The 15,565-nt window shown below is 44.2% G+C and overlaps 1 protein-coding gene and 1 long non-coding RNA gene across 2 annotated transcripts in view; both read left to right on the top strand.

Moving 5' to 3' along the window:
- The window catches only part of LOC114830256 (basement membrane-specific heparan sulfate proteoglycan core protein-like), a 152,580-nt gene that overhangs the window by 115,082 nt on the left and 21,933 nt on the right, over positions 1-15,565 (top strand). The window lies entirely within an intron of this gene.
- On the top strand, positions 8,018-10,560 carry LOC117593927. Its single transcript, XR_004575386.1, has 3 exons — positions 8,018-8,090; positions 8,189-8,224; positions 10,393-10,560. It is a non-coding gene; the product is annotated as an uncharacterized LOC117593927 (long non-coding RNA).

The following is a 15,565-nucleotide window of genomic DNA, read 5'->3' as shown; positions in this document are numbered from 1 at the left end:
CGTCACCTCGCTGGCGGGGAAGGAGCCTGAGATCGTGCGTGAGGTTGAGAGGTTCCGACTAGAGATAGTCGGGATCACCTCTACGCACGGCTTGGGTTCTGGAACCACACTCCTTGAGAAAGGATGGAATCTTCACCACTCTGGAGTTGCCCATGATGAGAGGCGGCGGGCTGGTGTGGGTTTGCTTATAGCTCCCCAGCTCTGCCGCCATGTGTTGGAGTTTACCCCGGTGAACGAGAGGGTCATTTCCCTGCGCCTACGGGTCGGGGATAGGTCTCTCACTGTTGTTTGTGCCTACGGGCCGAACGGCAGTGCAGAGTACCCGACCTTCTTGGATTCTCTGGGAGGGGTGCCTGAATGTGCTCCGACTGGGGACTCTATCGTTCTACTGGGGGACTTCAACGCCCTCGTGGGCAACGACAGTGACACCTGGAGGGGCGTAATTGGGAGGAACGGCCCCCCTGATCTGAACCCGAGTGGTTTTCAGTTATTGGACTTCTGTGCTAGTCAGAGTTTGTCCATAACGAACACCATGTTCAAGCATAAGGGTGTCCATCAGTGCACGTGGCACCAAGACACCCTAGGCCGTAGGTCAATGATCGACTTTGTTGTCCTTTCATCTGACCTGCGGCCGTATGTCTTGGACATTCGGGTAAAGAGAGGGGCAGAGCTGTCAACTGATCACCACCTGGTGGTGAGTTGGATCCGATGGCGGGGGAGGAAGCTGGACAGATTCGGCAGACCCAAGCGTACTGTAAGGATCTGCTGGGAATGTCTGGCCGAGTCTCCTGTCAGAGAGAACTTTAACTCCTTCCTCCGGCAAAGCTTCGACTGGATCCCGAGGGAGGCTGGAGATATTGAGTCCGAGTGGACCACGTTCTCCACCTCCATTGTCGAAGCAACCGCTCGGAGCTGTGGCCGTAAGGTCTCCGGTGCCTGTCGAGGCGGCAATCCCCGAACCCGGTGGTGGACACCGAAAGTAAGGGATGCCATCAATCTGAAGAAGGAGTCCTATCAGGCCTGGTTGGCTTGTGGGACTCCTGAGGCAGTCGGACTGCAGCCCGGGTGGTTGTGGAGGCAAAAACTCGGGCCTGGGAGGAGTTCGGTGAGGCCATGAAGAAGGACTATCGGCTGGCCTCAAAGAGATTCTGGCAAACCGTCCAGCGCCTCAGGAGAGGAAAACAGTGCCCTACCAACGCTGTTTACAGTGGCGGTGGGCAGCTGTTGACCTCAACTGGGGATGTCGTCCGGCGGTGGAAGGAGTACTTCGAGGATCTCCTCAATCCCGCTGTCACATCTTCCATTGAGGAAGCAGAGGCTGAGGGCTCAGAGGTGGACTTGTCCATCACCCAGGCTGAAGTCACTGAGGTAGTCAAGAAACTCCTCGGTGGCAAGGCACTGGGGGGGATGAGATCCGCCCTGAGTACCTCAAGTCTCTGGATGTCGTGGGGCTGGCTTGGTTGACACGCCTCTGCAGCATCGCGTGGCGGTCGGGGACAGTGCCTCTGGGATGGCTGACCGGGGTGGTGGTCCCTCTTTTTAAGAAGGGGGACCGGAGGGTGTGTTCCAACTACAGGGGGATCACACTTCTCAGCCTACCCGGGAAAGTCTATGCCAGGGTACTGGATTTTCGTCTGGGCCGTGGAACACTGGACCAGCTCTATACCCTCTACAGGGTGATGCAGGGTTCATGGGAGTTTGCCCAACCAATCCACATGTGTTTTGTGGATTTGGAGAAGGCATTCGACTGTGTCCATGTGGGATCCTGTGGAGGGTGCTTCGGGAGTATTGAGTCCTCGGTCCTTTGCTAAGGGCTGTCAGGTCCATGTATGACCGAAGCAGGAGCTTGGTTCGCATTGCCGGCAGTAAGTCAGACTTGTTTCCGGTGCATGTTGGACTCCAGCAGGGCTGCCTTTTGTCGCTGGTTCTGTTTCTTAATTTTTATGGACAGAATGTCTAGGCGCAGCCAGGGGCCGGAGGGTGTCAGGTTTGGGGACCACACGACTTCGTCTCTGCTCTTTGCGGATGATGTTGGCGTGTTGGCCCCTTCAAACCAGGAGCTTCACCATGCACTGGGACGGTTTGCACCCGAGTGTGAAGCGGTTGGGATGAAAATCTGTACCTCCAAATCCGAGGCCAGGGTCCTCAGTCGGAAAAAAGAGTGGCTTGCCCACTTCAGGTTGGTGGAGAGTTCTTGCCTCAAGTGGAGGAGTTTAAGTATCTAGGGGTCTTGTTCACGAGTGAGGGAAGGTTGGAACGGGAGATTGACAGACGGATCGGTCAATCTACGTTCCTACTCTCACTTATGGTCATGAGCTTTGGGTCACGACCGAAAGGACAAGATCCCGGATACAGGCGGCCGAAATGAGCTTTCTCCGCAGGGTGGCTGGGCGATCCCTTAGAGATAGGGTGAGAAGCTCGGTCACCCTGGAGGAGCTCAGAGTAGAGCCACTGCTCCTCCACATCGAGAGGGGTCAGCTGAGGTGGCTTGGGCATCTGTTTCGGATGCCTCCTGAATGCCTTCCCGGGAAGGTGTTCTGGGCCCGTCCCACTGGGAGGAGACCCCGGGGAAGACCTAGGACACGCTGGAGGGACTATGTCTCCCGTCTGGCCTGGGAACGCCTCGGTGTCCCCCCGGAAGAGCTGGAGGAATTGTCTGGGGAGAGGGAAGTCTGGGCATCTCTGCTTAGACTGCTGCCCCCGCAACCTGGCCCCGGATAAGCGGAAGAAGATGGATGGATGGAACATTGACAATGTCTACACTGTATTTCTAATCAATTTGATGTTATTTTAATGGCAAACAAATGTGCTCTTCTTTCAAAAACAAGGAAATGTATTAAGTGACTCCAAACATTTAACCTTTTCACGCGTGAGTTTCAAATATTCCTAACCGACCCCCCAGCGTGAGTTTTTTTGCACGTGACTTCAGTACTCTGCAGCCTTTTAATTCACGCCAGCCTTTGAACAGTCACCTTGCTAGGTAAGGAACACTACATGCATTGCATTGCAAGCTTCTCTCGTTGACTCGAATTCTAAGAGCTGCAAAAGTTGGTTGATTTATTACTGTAGCTAGCTAGAAAACGTCAGCTAACCGCTAGCAAACGTCAGCTGCCTGCTAGCTAACAAATCGTGACCAGTTATTCAGTGCAGTGAAAATGAATAAACTATATAAAATGCATACAACAGGGAACGTAACTTCTAGAAAGTTTTTGCAATGGTTTTGATCGGTAGTAGTCGCTAATATAATTCGTTTTTGTGCATTAGTGTTGGCTGTCTGTTGGTACGTAAGTAACACTTCTTGTCCCGATTTGAATGCTTTCTACCTGGTTAATATCATAGTATGGTCTTGAAACAATTACAACCAGGAAATAAAGTTATAAACACTGTTTGAGCTAAATGTGAGTAAATAATAGCGCTGTTTTACCAGCCATTGTAACGTTACTTGTAGCTAGGTATGCTAATGGTGCGTTCTAAACATGACGTTCTAATCACACCGGTGTGATCGTACGCGCCAAAGGGTTAAACAGTAGTGTGTGTGTGTGTCTGTGTCAGTGTGGGTTTGTGTGTATTGATGGTAAAATGTGTTTATATTAATACTCCCTCCAGGTTCTCTGGTCTCCAACATTCTGTCCAGACTGCTGTGTAGTCTACTGGTGGTGTCTCCATTTCTACTGATGACCATCCTACTGATGGTGAAATACTGTAGGGCTGGAGGTGAGGACTTTCTCCTTCTTTATTTCATGCTTATATCAATGTTAAAAAAAAATAATCATTGAAAATGTTAATAGACATTTGCCCAGGGTCAGCGATTTCTATTTAATGTATTGTTGCTGTTTCTCTGAAAATATCAAAATAACCTGTTAATGACTTCTGATGCAGTTTAAGATGTGTTACAGTACTAAAGGTTTGTGTTCAGTAGCCACGTCTGAAGACAAACTACAATTTAATGATGTGATTGAATCATCCTTGTGATCATTAAAGTACAAAGTCAGTTAAACATGTTTTTAAGGTTTTTGTATTTTTTTATATTTTCCGCTTTAAATGTCTGTATTCTTATGATTTAGTTAGTTTGTGGATTAAACAAAAGTTTATTTCTTCTTTTTAAAAAGTAAACATGTTATTTTCAATACAGTGCTGTGAATTTCTTTGCCCTTTTATTGATTTCCTCTATTGCATATTTGTCAAAATTCATTGTCTCCGATCTTCATCACATATGTAAAATAAGACTAAGAGAACCTGGGTAAATACAGAATGTAATGTTTAAATTATCGTATTGTTTTAAGAAAAAAAGACCTGTCAACTGCAACCTGGCCCTGTGTGAAGAAATAATATATTTATAACATGTGGTTTGTGCGCACTATTTAAAATGTGTGAAATGAGAGGCTCTCTGAACATGTCTATTTCCTTTGTGGGCAGTGGAATAAGTGAGGTAAATTCACTAGGCTCACCACCAGTAGCCAACTTGGCAGAGACTGAAGGGAGGCTAATTATAACCTAATGCATATCTATATGTAGGGGCACAACACCAGAAACTCTGATCTCATCTCAGGTCTCTATTTATAATGAGCAAGGAACCAGGATCAGACCATTTAGCCAAACACAAGATGTTAGTCTGAAAATAAACATTGGATCAACTGCAAAAAAATCGTCTTAGTCTTTTACATGTCTTGATGTCATGGCAGTTTTGTCTGTGTGATGGTGAAGAGGCGTGATGAACACTCATCATACTCTCATCATATAGGAAGTAGAGGGATTAGTAGGGAAAACTACTGTTCAGAGAGAGTTACTCATCACCAAGACAGAATGGTTAATTCCTGGTTCTGTGTTCTACTCTGTGAGTACTACAATACAGTTTACATTACTGTGTTACTACTGTATTATAATGACTTTCTATGTCTTTGTCATAGTACTGAATACCCTCATCTACTGTGGTCACTCTCAAGGTAATGGAAGATATTCATGCACTTGATCAATTTCACTGTGCTTCATCCTTTTTGTCTCTGCCACTACCTTTCCTTTTTCAAGTTCATTTTTAATAAATATATGTTTTAGTTGTGTATGTGATTAAGAGAAGTCAGTAACACTTTATTTTGAGAGTCCCAAAAGAGTGCCTGTAGATGCTCTACAGATTATCTACTGACTATCTGTAACATTTTAACTATCTACTTACCATAACCCTTACCTATATTCTAACCCAAAACCTTATTCTAAACCAAACCTTAGCAAGCAGTTGTTCATCAACTGATAGTTTGTTTAAAGTGGGTAGTATTACTGTGGAACTGGATTCAGGCTGTGATGAAGAACGTGAGACGCCACTGCACCGGATGTAGGCTGATAGCCAGGTTTTTCTATCCACAATCCAGACTACAATAATTTGTTTCTTAAGGAAAATCAAATCCAGACCTGGCCAAAAGAGTACTCTTCTTTGGTTAAATGGAGAAATATGGAAATTGATGAAAGAACGAGATCAAGCTCTAAAAACAGCCTGAAAGTCCATGTTAGAGCATGACAGACAGGTTTACCATGTTGCGAAGTGAAGTGATGAAAGAATTCAGACAGGCCAAGGCAAACATTCTTATTGTGGACATAATTGGTGAAGCAAAGGGAAATTCTAAATTAATCTGCTAGAATCTAAAACGTTAACAGGAAAGGACTGTAATAACATTGTAAAAAGACTAGAAATCATTGTGAATGTCAGTTTAACACAGGATGCAGTTGAAATAGCAACAGCCTTCATTTCCTACTTTGTTGAATCTGTCAAACCAGTGACAAAGAACCCCTCTACTGGTCTTTGTCCTCAGTGCCAGTGAATGACACTCAACCTCTCTTCATCATAAGAGGTTTCTGAATCAGAGCTGAACTCTAAAGACAAAGGTTGAATCCAGCCCAAACACATCTTTCTTAATACTACAAAGTGTCCCTTATAGTCCCCATTCCTAAGGTCATCAACACATCTATTGGTCAGGGGGTGTTTCCAAAGGGCTGGAAGTCGACCATAATAACGGCCATCTTTAAATCATGTGACCCTGCTGAGGTGAGGAACTACAGGCCCATTAGTATATTACCTGTGGTGTCAAAGGTAAATGTGTAGCGGAGCAACTGATTGCCCACCTCAACAACAGCCCCTCCACATTACACTCCATGCTGTTTGGCTTCAGAGCAAAACACGCTACAGAAACGGCCAACTGCTTTCTTCTAAAAAATGTGATATCCACGATGGACTAAGAGGGTGCTGTTGAGGCAGTATATCTAGATCTAAGAAAAGCTTTTGATACTGTTGACCCTGAGGTTCTCATTACAAAACTGTCCAAGTTAAATTTTTCCCCCAATGACTTGAGATGGATGAACTCACACCTTGAAGGTAGAACTCATTGTGTTAGAGTGAACAATGAGATGTCACCCACTCTTAGCTATGATGTGGGCGTGCCCCAAGGTTCAATACTGGGGCCCCTCCTGTCCAGTTTGTACATTAATGATCGGCCTTCTCTCTGTACTGGGTCTGAAGTTCAAATGTATGCAGATGATACAGTGATATGCAGCTCTGAAAAAAATTAAGAGACCATTGCACTTTTTGTTTCATTTATGAAAAAGGGGCTGTATGTGAATGCAAAGAGCAAACAACAAGCTGCACAGAACTCACGACTGTGATGGTCCTGGTTACAAAGTGACTCATGTTTGCATCTCAATGTAAAAAAACAGTCTGTATGTTTTTCACAAAGAGGGCAGCTGATGCTACTGAGCCAGATGTTTATGTGTCAGGGGAGAAGCTCCTGGTGGTTCCCGGTTTTAAGTAACTTGGTATCATACTTGATTCCAACCACTTTTTTTAAAAGCAGGTGAAAAAGGTAACTCAAATAATGAAATTCAACCTAAATAATTTCAGATTCGTACGCAAGTGTTTGACTATATAGGTAGTAAAACTGTATATTCAAACTATGATACTCCCTCAGTTAACATACTGCTTGACCAGTTGGGCCCAAGCTTGCAGTACAACATTAAAATAAATAGTCCCTCCAGGTTCTCTGGTCTCCATCTCTCTGTCCAGACTGCTGTGTGGTCTACTGGTGGTGTCTCCATTTCTACTGGTGTCCATCATACTAATGGTAGAAAACTGCAGAGCTGGAGGTGAGACCTTTCTTACAGTGAATCTATTAGCCACAGATCCAGATTTATTTTCTCTTTTATTTCATGCTCATATAACTGTTAATGGTTGAATGAAATGGTTCTTTTAAAATATTAATAGACATTTGCCCAGAGTCAACTATTTCTGTTATATTGGTGCTGTTTCTCAGAAAATATCAAACTAACCTGTTCATAACTTCTGATACAGTTTCTCCTGAAGACATGTTACGATCTGATGACATCATTGGTCAGAGTGAATCAACTTTGTGATCATTACAGTTTGAACTATTTTGTTGTTAATCAAACAAAAGTGTACTTCTTACTTTAGTAAGTAAGCATTTTACATTATTATTGTCTCTTTCTGAATGGTTTCAGATCTTCATAAAAAATATGAAGTGAGAAAAGAAAATGTGAGGCAACACAAAATTCAGTAAAAAAGTTAACTGACATCATCTGGCACTGTGTGAGAAAATAATTGAATTAAAATGGGTGGTTTGTGCTCACTATTTACAGAGTGTGAGAAGGGAGGCTCTCTGAACCTGTCTCTTTCCTTTCAGGGCTGTGAGGTTAACAGGCTTGGTTCACCACCAGTAGCAAACTTAGTAAAAGACTAAGGGGAGGCTCATTCAAACCTAGTGTAAATCTGTATGTAGGGAAAAATACCAGAAACTCTGATCTCATCTCAGGTCTCTATTCTTTATTCTACTGAGCAAGGAACCAGGATCAGACCATTTAGCCAAACTTAAGATGTTGTTCTGAAAATAATCATTGGATCAACTGCAACAAAATGGTTGCTCATAGTCTTTTACATGTCTTGATTTCATGTCAGTTTTGTCTGTGTGATGGTGAAGAGGCGTGATCTAACAAGACTCTCATCATATAGGAAGTAATTAGGGAAAACTGTTGCTCAGAGAGAGTTACTCGTCACCAAGACAGAATGGTTCATTCCTGGTTCTGTGTTCTACTCTGTGAGTACTGACTTAATATAACTACTCTATCACTACAATACAGTTTATATTACTGTGTTACTACTGTATTATAATGACTTTCTATGTTTTTGTCATAGTACTGAATACCCTCATCTACTGTGGTCACTCTCAAGGTAATGGAAGATATTCATGCACTTGATCAATTTCACTGTGCTTCATCCTTTTTGTCTCTACCACTACCTTTCCTTTTTCAAGTTCATTTTGACTAAATAGGTGTTTTAGTTGTGTATGTGATTAAGAGAAGTCACTCTCCCAAAAGAGTGCCTTTAGATGCTCTACAGATTATCTACTGACTATCTGTAACATTTTAACTATCTACTTACCATAACCCTTACCTATATTCTAACCCTAAACCTTATTCTAAACCAAACCTTAGCAAGCAGTTGTTCATCAACCGATAGTTTGTTTAAAGTGGGTAGTATTACTTGATAGTATTACTGTGACGCCCTCCTCCGGCTTGGACCCACAACCACGCTCCACTGCTCCTGAACGCACCCCTGATTTACTGCACTTCAAGAAAGGTTGGATGGTGAAGATGGATGAACAAGGACAATGGAAGAAGTATTGGTTTGTACTGACAGACCACAGCCTCATGTAACTACAAGGACTCAGTTGCAGAAGAGTCTTCAGATCTGGACGGTGAGATTGACCTGTCTACGTGCTACAACATCACTGAATACCAGGATCAATGGAACTACGGCTTCCAGATACACACCCAGGAGGGAGTCCACAAGTTGTCAGCCAAGAACGCAGGCATACCGAGGAACTGGATCCAGGCTGTGAAGACCATCAGACGCCACTGCACTGGATGTGGCGAGCGGCCGTGGCTCTTTCTCCCCGCTGGAGGGGTTGGTTCAACCGGACGTGACCCAGGACTCCCCTTCCTCCGAGGAGTAGTTGGTAGAGTAGTTGGAGCCCGGCGACCCTGCCACACTGGCCCCGCCCGGTGACCCTGACACACTGGCCCCGCCCGGTGACCCTGACACACTGGCCCCGCCCGGCGACCCTGACACACTGGCCCCGCCCGGTGACCCTGACACACTGGCCCCGCCCGTTGACCCTGACTCACTGGCCCCGCCCGGTGACCCTGACACACTGGCCCCGCCCGGTGACCCTGACACACTGGCCCTGCCCGGTGACCCTGACACACTGGCCCCGCCTGGTGACCCTGCTCCTGGTCCTCCACCTGTTCCTTTCCCCGTCCCGGGGCGGAGCCTCCACCTTGGTGCCCTGCCCGCCCTCCCCTTTGTTTGGTTGGCACGTCCGTGTGTCCGAGCCTTGTGGGGGGGGGGGGGGTGTGGTGTGACGTTTTGTTCTGTTTTGGTTTTTGTTTTGAATGTAGCCCTGTAATGTTTTGTTTTGTTTGTGTCCTTACCCACAACCTGTGTCTGTACTTGTTGTTTGTACCTGTGTCTTGTTGGTCCTCATTAGCTCCCTATTTAGTTTGTCCTCTTCTGTTAGTCCTTTGTCAGTCATTGTGTTTTGTGCTTGGTTTATGTCCGTCCCTTGGTTTAGTCTGTGTTTTTCCATCCAGTCTGTTTTCTTTCATTTTCCCGCCTCTGTTCCCCCAATTAAATCCTTTATTTGTCCTTTAAGTCTGCGCTTGGGTCCTGCTTCTCTGAAATCGTGACAATTACTATCTTTAGAACATCTACAGGTGGAAATTGGGACTCTCTAAATAATGTGTCACAGATAGTGTTTAAATAGTGTTTTATTATATTTCTGATACTGAAGGTAATTGTGTTATGATGGTTTTGTTTGTGTAGGTAAACTAAAGCCTGTAGTGATGCTGAAGCCCAACAGTCCAATATTCAGAGGAAATACTGTCACAATCAGATGTGTCATAGAAGGAGGAGACTCTGACTGTTTTGACGTTTAATAGAATGGTCAGTCAGTTTCCTCTGGCACAAAGCCTGAGTACAGAATCAGCCCTGTCTACACATCTGACAGTGGTGAATACAGTTGTATCAGAAAACACAGAATTGTCCAAAATAATTATTAGTGGAGTGATGCTGTCAAACTGAAAATGTTGTGTAAGATCATCTCTACTTTTAATCTCAGTTTCTCCATAATGACGTTTAGTTGGACGTGTCTTTAAGGAAGCTGTTAAGCCGTTTCTAACATACCATGTGTTGTAACATTATCATTGTTATTATTAATATGTGGAGCCCCGTTGAAAACAGAATTATGTCTATTATAGCTGGATGTTTGTCTCTGAAGGGTTGAGAAAGAAATATACAGGAACTGATGTAGTTACATTCATGTATTATTGTTTCCACAGATCTGCCCAGGGCCTCAGTGAAGATAGTCTCTCCCCAGGAGCCACTGTACACAGGAGACAGAGTCACTCTACAGTGTTACATACCAGAATACACAGACTGGACTTATGTCTGGTACAGAGACAACCAACACCTTCCCAGTCAGACCAGTAAAACCACCACCATCTCTCTCCCAGACCAGGCTGGTCAGTACCAGTGTCAGGGGAAGAGGACAGGCCGGCCCCAGTCATCATATATTAGTTATAATCACCCCATCAGTGTTACTGGTAAGATCCCTTAGAAACCAACTCATATTCAATATCCACATAATCCTATGACTCTCAATGGCCCTCATTTATCATTCTTGCGTAGAAACGGGCGTATATGTTGGCGTAAGATTTTGCTTACACTCCTCTCACCGTCTGATTTATGAAGCTGTGCGTACCTTTATAATCCAGGTGTACAATACCTGCCCTTGATAAATGCCGCGGCTGAAAACGATCGTCATTAGAATAACACGCCCCTATATATTCAAGTATCCGCTTCCCCCACACCCTCATTTTACGCCATGAACACACGGAAGACGGCAAAAAAGAGAAACTTTTCTGACGTGGAGATTGAGACGATCACCAGGGAGGTAGAAATAAATAAAAGTGTTTTATTTGGCAGTTTAAAAAGCGGAATAAAAGATGATGTGATGTGGAGTACCATTCATTCACATTAATAATTGCATGACAATTTGTAATATTCGTCTTATTATTTTGATATTTATTATTAGTGACGTTTATTGTTATACGAAGAAGAAGAATGTCGTTATTATTTATATTCTTATTATTATTTAAAAGAAGAAGAATGTCATTTTTATTGTTTTGTCAGTCTGAATTATATTTTGGTCATTAAAAGCCTTTTATTACTGAACCCAGTCCGTGCGCAACTGCCGGGCCTAACCCTGAAACGTCATGTAAAGCGCACAGGCTCGCATCTGAAGGAATACATATAAAACAAATGCTTTGGTAAAGTCACACAAATTAAACATTGAAGTCCATGTTGCACAAAAATAAATACTGAAGTTTGTAATTATTATGTTGTTTGTTTTACAGTGGGTCATAATATATTATATCTTTTAGTATGTCAGTGCGTTAGGATTTTCTTTTCTGCGCTGTTAAGGTTTCATTTCTCTCCGCCATGTCCATGTGCAATATTTTGTTGTCATCCATCCACCAAAGATCACTCCAAATATAACTATTAATACTGTTTTATTTTCAGTTTACATCTCTGCACTGGCATAACATCAGTGCACGAGGGAACTGCAGCAGGGGCTGAGTATACGGCTACACATTTTTTAATTGAGACAGGTCAAAATAAAAGTCCCGTCTCACACATGCGCACAATTAACTTTTGCACAATTTTGGGTATACAACAGTCAGTATCATAATTAAACAACATAATATAACATAAATGATGAGAACGTATAACTCAACATGCGCATTTCCGCACTAACTCAAAACGTGCGTACAACACCTCCTGAGCTGGCGTAGGATTTGAGAGTGCCGTACGCCAACGTCCATATTGATAAATCTCAAAGTCACCGTGGTTTTGGGTGTACGCCAGGTGTACGCTGGAAATTTGGTGTACGCACTTTTGATAAATGAGGGCCATTGTGTCTATTTAATCTGTCAGTAATTTTGTTTTGCATCAGTTACATTATTATACAAAGGAAAGATCATACTTAGGAAAGATTGTTGATGTGACTGTATTTCTTTTATATCTGTGTTTCTACAGCTTTACCAACAGCCTCAGTGAGTGTCTCTCCTCATGGTCTCCTCTACTCTGGAGAGACTGTTACTCTGAAGTGTGACATATCAGACTACACAGACTGGACATACTGGTGGTACAGAAAGGATCAACTACAGAGTCCTGGTTCACCTTCTAAAACCATCAACACTCTGTCTGACCAGGTGAGTCAGTACCAGTGTCAGGGGAGAAGAACAGATCGTCCCCAGTCGTCACAACGCAGTGATTTCCTCCACATCAGTGTCACTGGTGAGTTCACTATTAATATTTCAAGTTTTTTTTTCATTTTGTTGTTGTTGTAGTCATGGTGGTGATTGTGTTATCCACTTGAACCTGTTTACATACCAACAGCGAATCAGCCAAAGGCCACACTGAGTTCAGACCAAAAGGACATATTGACAGGAGACAGTGTGACACTGACCTGTACTGTAGAGTCTTCTGGATGGAGGTTTTACTGGTACAGACACAGACAAGACTCTGAACCAGTAACTACAACCTCTGGATCCTCCTACACACTCATCCAGGTCAGTGTCTCTGATGGAGGACAGTACAGGTGTAGAGCTGGGAGAGGAGACCCTGTCTACTACACCCAGTTCAGTGAACCAGTCCACATCCTGGTTACTGGTGAGTCCAAGCATGTTGTATTGTTATTGGTTGCTGTCTAACGTGAACAGAACATAATCTAGGTCATAATATTTAGTCAACTTAATCACCTTAATTGTATCTCATAGTGCTGTAGTAGGACAAGTCATACTCAGGTAATAACATGAATCTGAAGAAAATCCTAACATGAGGGGTGTCTAAATTATGTATTGTTTCCTGGGAAATTCAAATACCGGTTTATTTTATAGGTAGGAATGTTCTCATCAACCACATTTTTTGTATTTTCTAAATTGTCAATTTAACGCTTTGGAACCACTTAAGATATTAACAGATATAAGGTAAATCATATTTACTGAGCCAAATAAAATGTATACATTAATTAAAACACTCCAAGGTCTGGATCTGCTGATTTTGCTCATTAGCATAAAATACCATAAATATGTTTTATCTAGATATCAACATGAGGCGTTCTGTTTGTGTTTCTATGGGAATCACAGCCTGAGAGGCGACTGGAGATACATACATACATACATACATCTTCTTCCGCTTATCCGAGGCCGGGTCGCGGGGGCAGCAGTCTAAGCAGGGATGCCCAGAGTTCCCTCTCCCCAGACACTTCCTCTAGCTCTTCCGGGGGGACACCGAGGCGTTCCCAGGCCAGCCGGGAGACATAGTCCCTCCAGCGTGTCCTAGGTCTTCCCCGGGGTCTCCTCCCGGTGGGACGGGACCGGAACACCTTCCCAGGAAGGCGTTCCGGAGGCATCCGAAAAAGATGCCCAAGCCACCTCAGCTGACCCCTCTCGATGTGGAGGAGCAGCGACTCTACTCTGAGCTCCTCCCGGGTGACCGAGCTTCTCACCCTATCTCTAAGGGATCGCCCGGCCACCCTGCGGAGAAAGCTCATTTCGGCCGCCTGTATCCGGGATCTTGTCCTTTCGGTCGTGACCCAAAGCTCATGACCATAGGTGAGAGTAGGAACATAGATCGAGAGCTTCGCCTTGCAGCTCAGCTCCTTCTTCATTACGACAGACCGATACATCGACTGCATTACTGCAGAAGCTGCACCGATCCGTCTGTCAATCTCCCGTTCCATCCTTCCCTCACTCGTGAACAAGACCCCTAGATACTTAAACTCCTCCGCGACTGGAGATGTGCACCAAAACTGACTGAGAGCACAGCGCACATTTAAATCAAACCTTATTACTACAATCATCCAGCTGAATTCTGCACACATCTAGATATTCTAACGAAGCTGTTTGGACATAGATTGTGTTATATGGGGATAACTGTCACACCCTGATGTGTTTCACCTGTTGTTTTGTCCCCGCCCATCACCAGGTGTTCCCGGTTCCCTATTAGCCCGTGTATTTAAACCCTGTTCTCTGTTTGGCAGTTGCCAGATCGTCTTGTCCCGTACAGTCGTTTCCAGCGTTCTATGTGTGCATCATCCAGTCTACCTGTCCTTCCATTACCCGGTTACGACCCTTGCCTGTCTTTCGAATTACGAGCCTGCCTGCCCTCTCCTGTACCTTCGACCATCTGACCGCCCGACAACATACACTGCCTGTCCCCCACCACGAGCCTGCCTGCCCACTCCTGTACCTTTGACCATCTGAACGCCCGACAACATACCCTGCCTGTCCACCACTACGAGCCTGCCCACTGCCTGGTTGTTCAATAAATACTTTGGACCGCCCTCCTCTGCCTCTGTGTCCGCATTTGGGTCCCCACCCGTTCATCGGTATGATAATAACAGAAATTGTAGAGTGTAACCAACTGGCCACCTCTCACTGACCAGATAAGTTTACATGTCTGAAAATACCACGAACTGAACTGTAAAAAGTAGAATCCTTACCTTATATCCAGACAACTCACAAAAGCAGATCCGTACGTAGAAAACATTTCCAAAGGTGAAAAGGAGCCAAGAGTATAGTCCACACAATGGTCGCCAACCGAAATGCAAAATGGAGGGGTACATTTCTATGCATATCTTGAAAAATAAATAATAGAACCAAACTGCTGACTTTATCTTAGATCTAGGCATTCGTATGAAGATAACTACGGTGTGTTTTTATTGTAGGACTAACACAGCCTGCGTGATAGGAATTGGTCAAATGTCCCCAGTGACCAAGCGCGTACACCCTACATTTCCACACATACCCAGAAAAGTTCTCAATAGAATCAGACAGCTGACCTTAGCTTAGATCTAGGCATTCTACTGAACATAATGATATATAATTTGGGTCCCTTTGGCCAATCTAGTCCACCTGGTACCTCTGGAAGGAAACGGTCACTATAAAGCGCTGGAGTCGTCCATAGTTTCTTTATTTATTCAATCCCAAAATGGCATCAATCCTGGGTCATATAGCCAAGATTTGACCTTTGACCTGTATGACGATGGGACGTAATACAGTGCAGTCCCATGGAAACGAGAAAACAAGATGGCCCCTCCCTCTAATCACTGATCAATAATGGCGATGATCAACAAAGTTTTCGTTCCGTTTATGCAAGATAGCTCTTTGTTTTCATCCAGAACGTTTTAGAACAAATTTGATCGTAATCAAGAGGCGGAGGAAGGTTATTCTGTCCAGGAACACTTTCTACCAGGCAACGCGCAATGACCATCCATTGACTGAGCAGCCATCCAGATGAGAAGTGATTACAATGATATTTATGTTTATTTATTATTTATAGCCCCAAAGTACGTTGTCTGTATTATAAAAAATATATAAAAATGTTTTACTGTCAACATAGTATGAGGAACTTCTTGGGTGTCTGGTCAAAATTGGTAAAAGAATA

Source organism: Esox lucius, chromosome 24 (genome assembly GCF_011004845.1).
Source record: "Esox lucius isolate fEsoLuc1 chromosome 24, fEsoLuc1.pri, whole genome shotgun sequence".
NCBI lineage: Eukaryota > Metazoa > Chordata > Actinopteri > Esociformes > Esocidae > Esox > Esox lucius.
The sequence above is the reverse complement of the archived record's forward strand: the minus strand, read 5'-3'. Positions and strand labels throughout refer to the sequence as shown.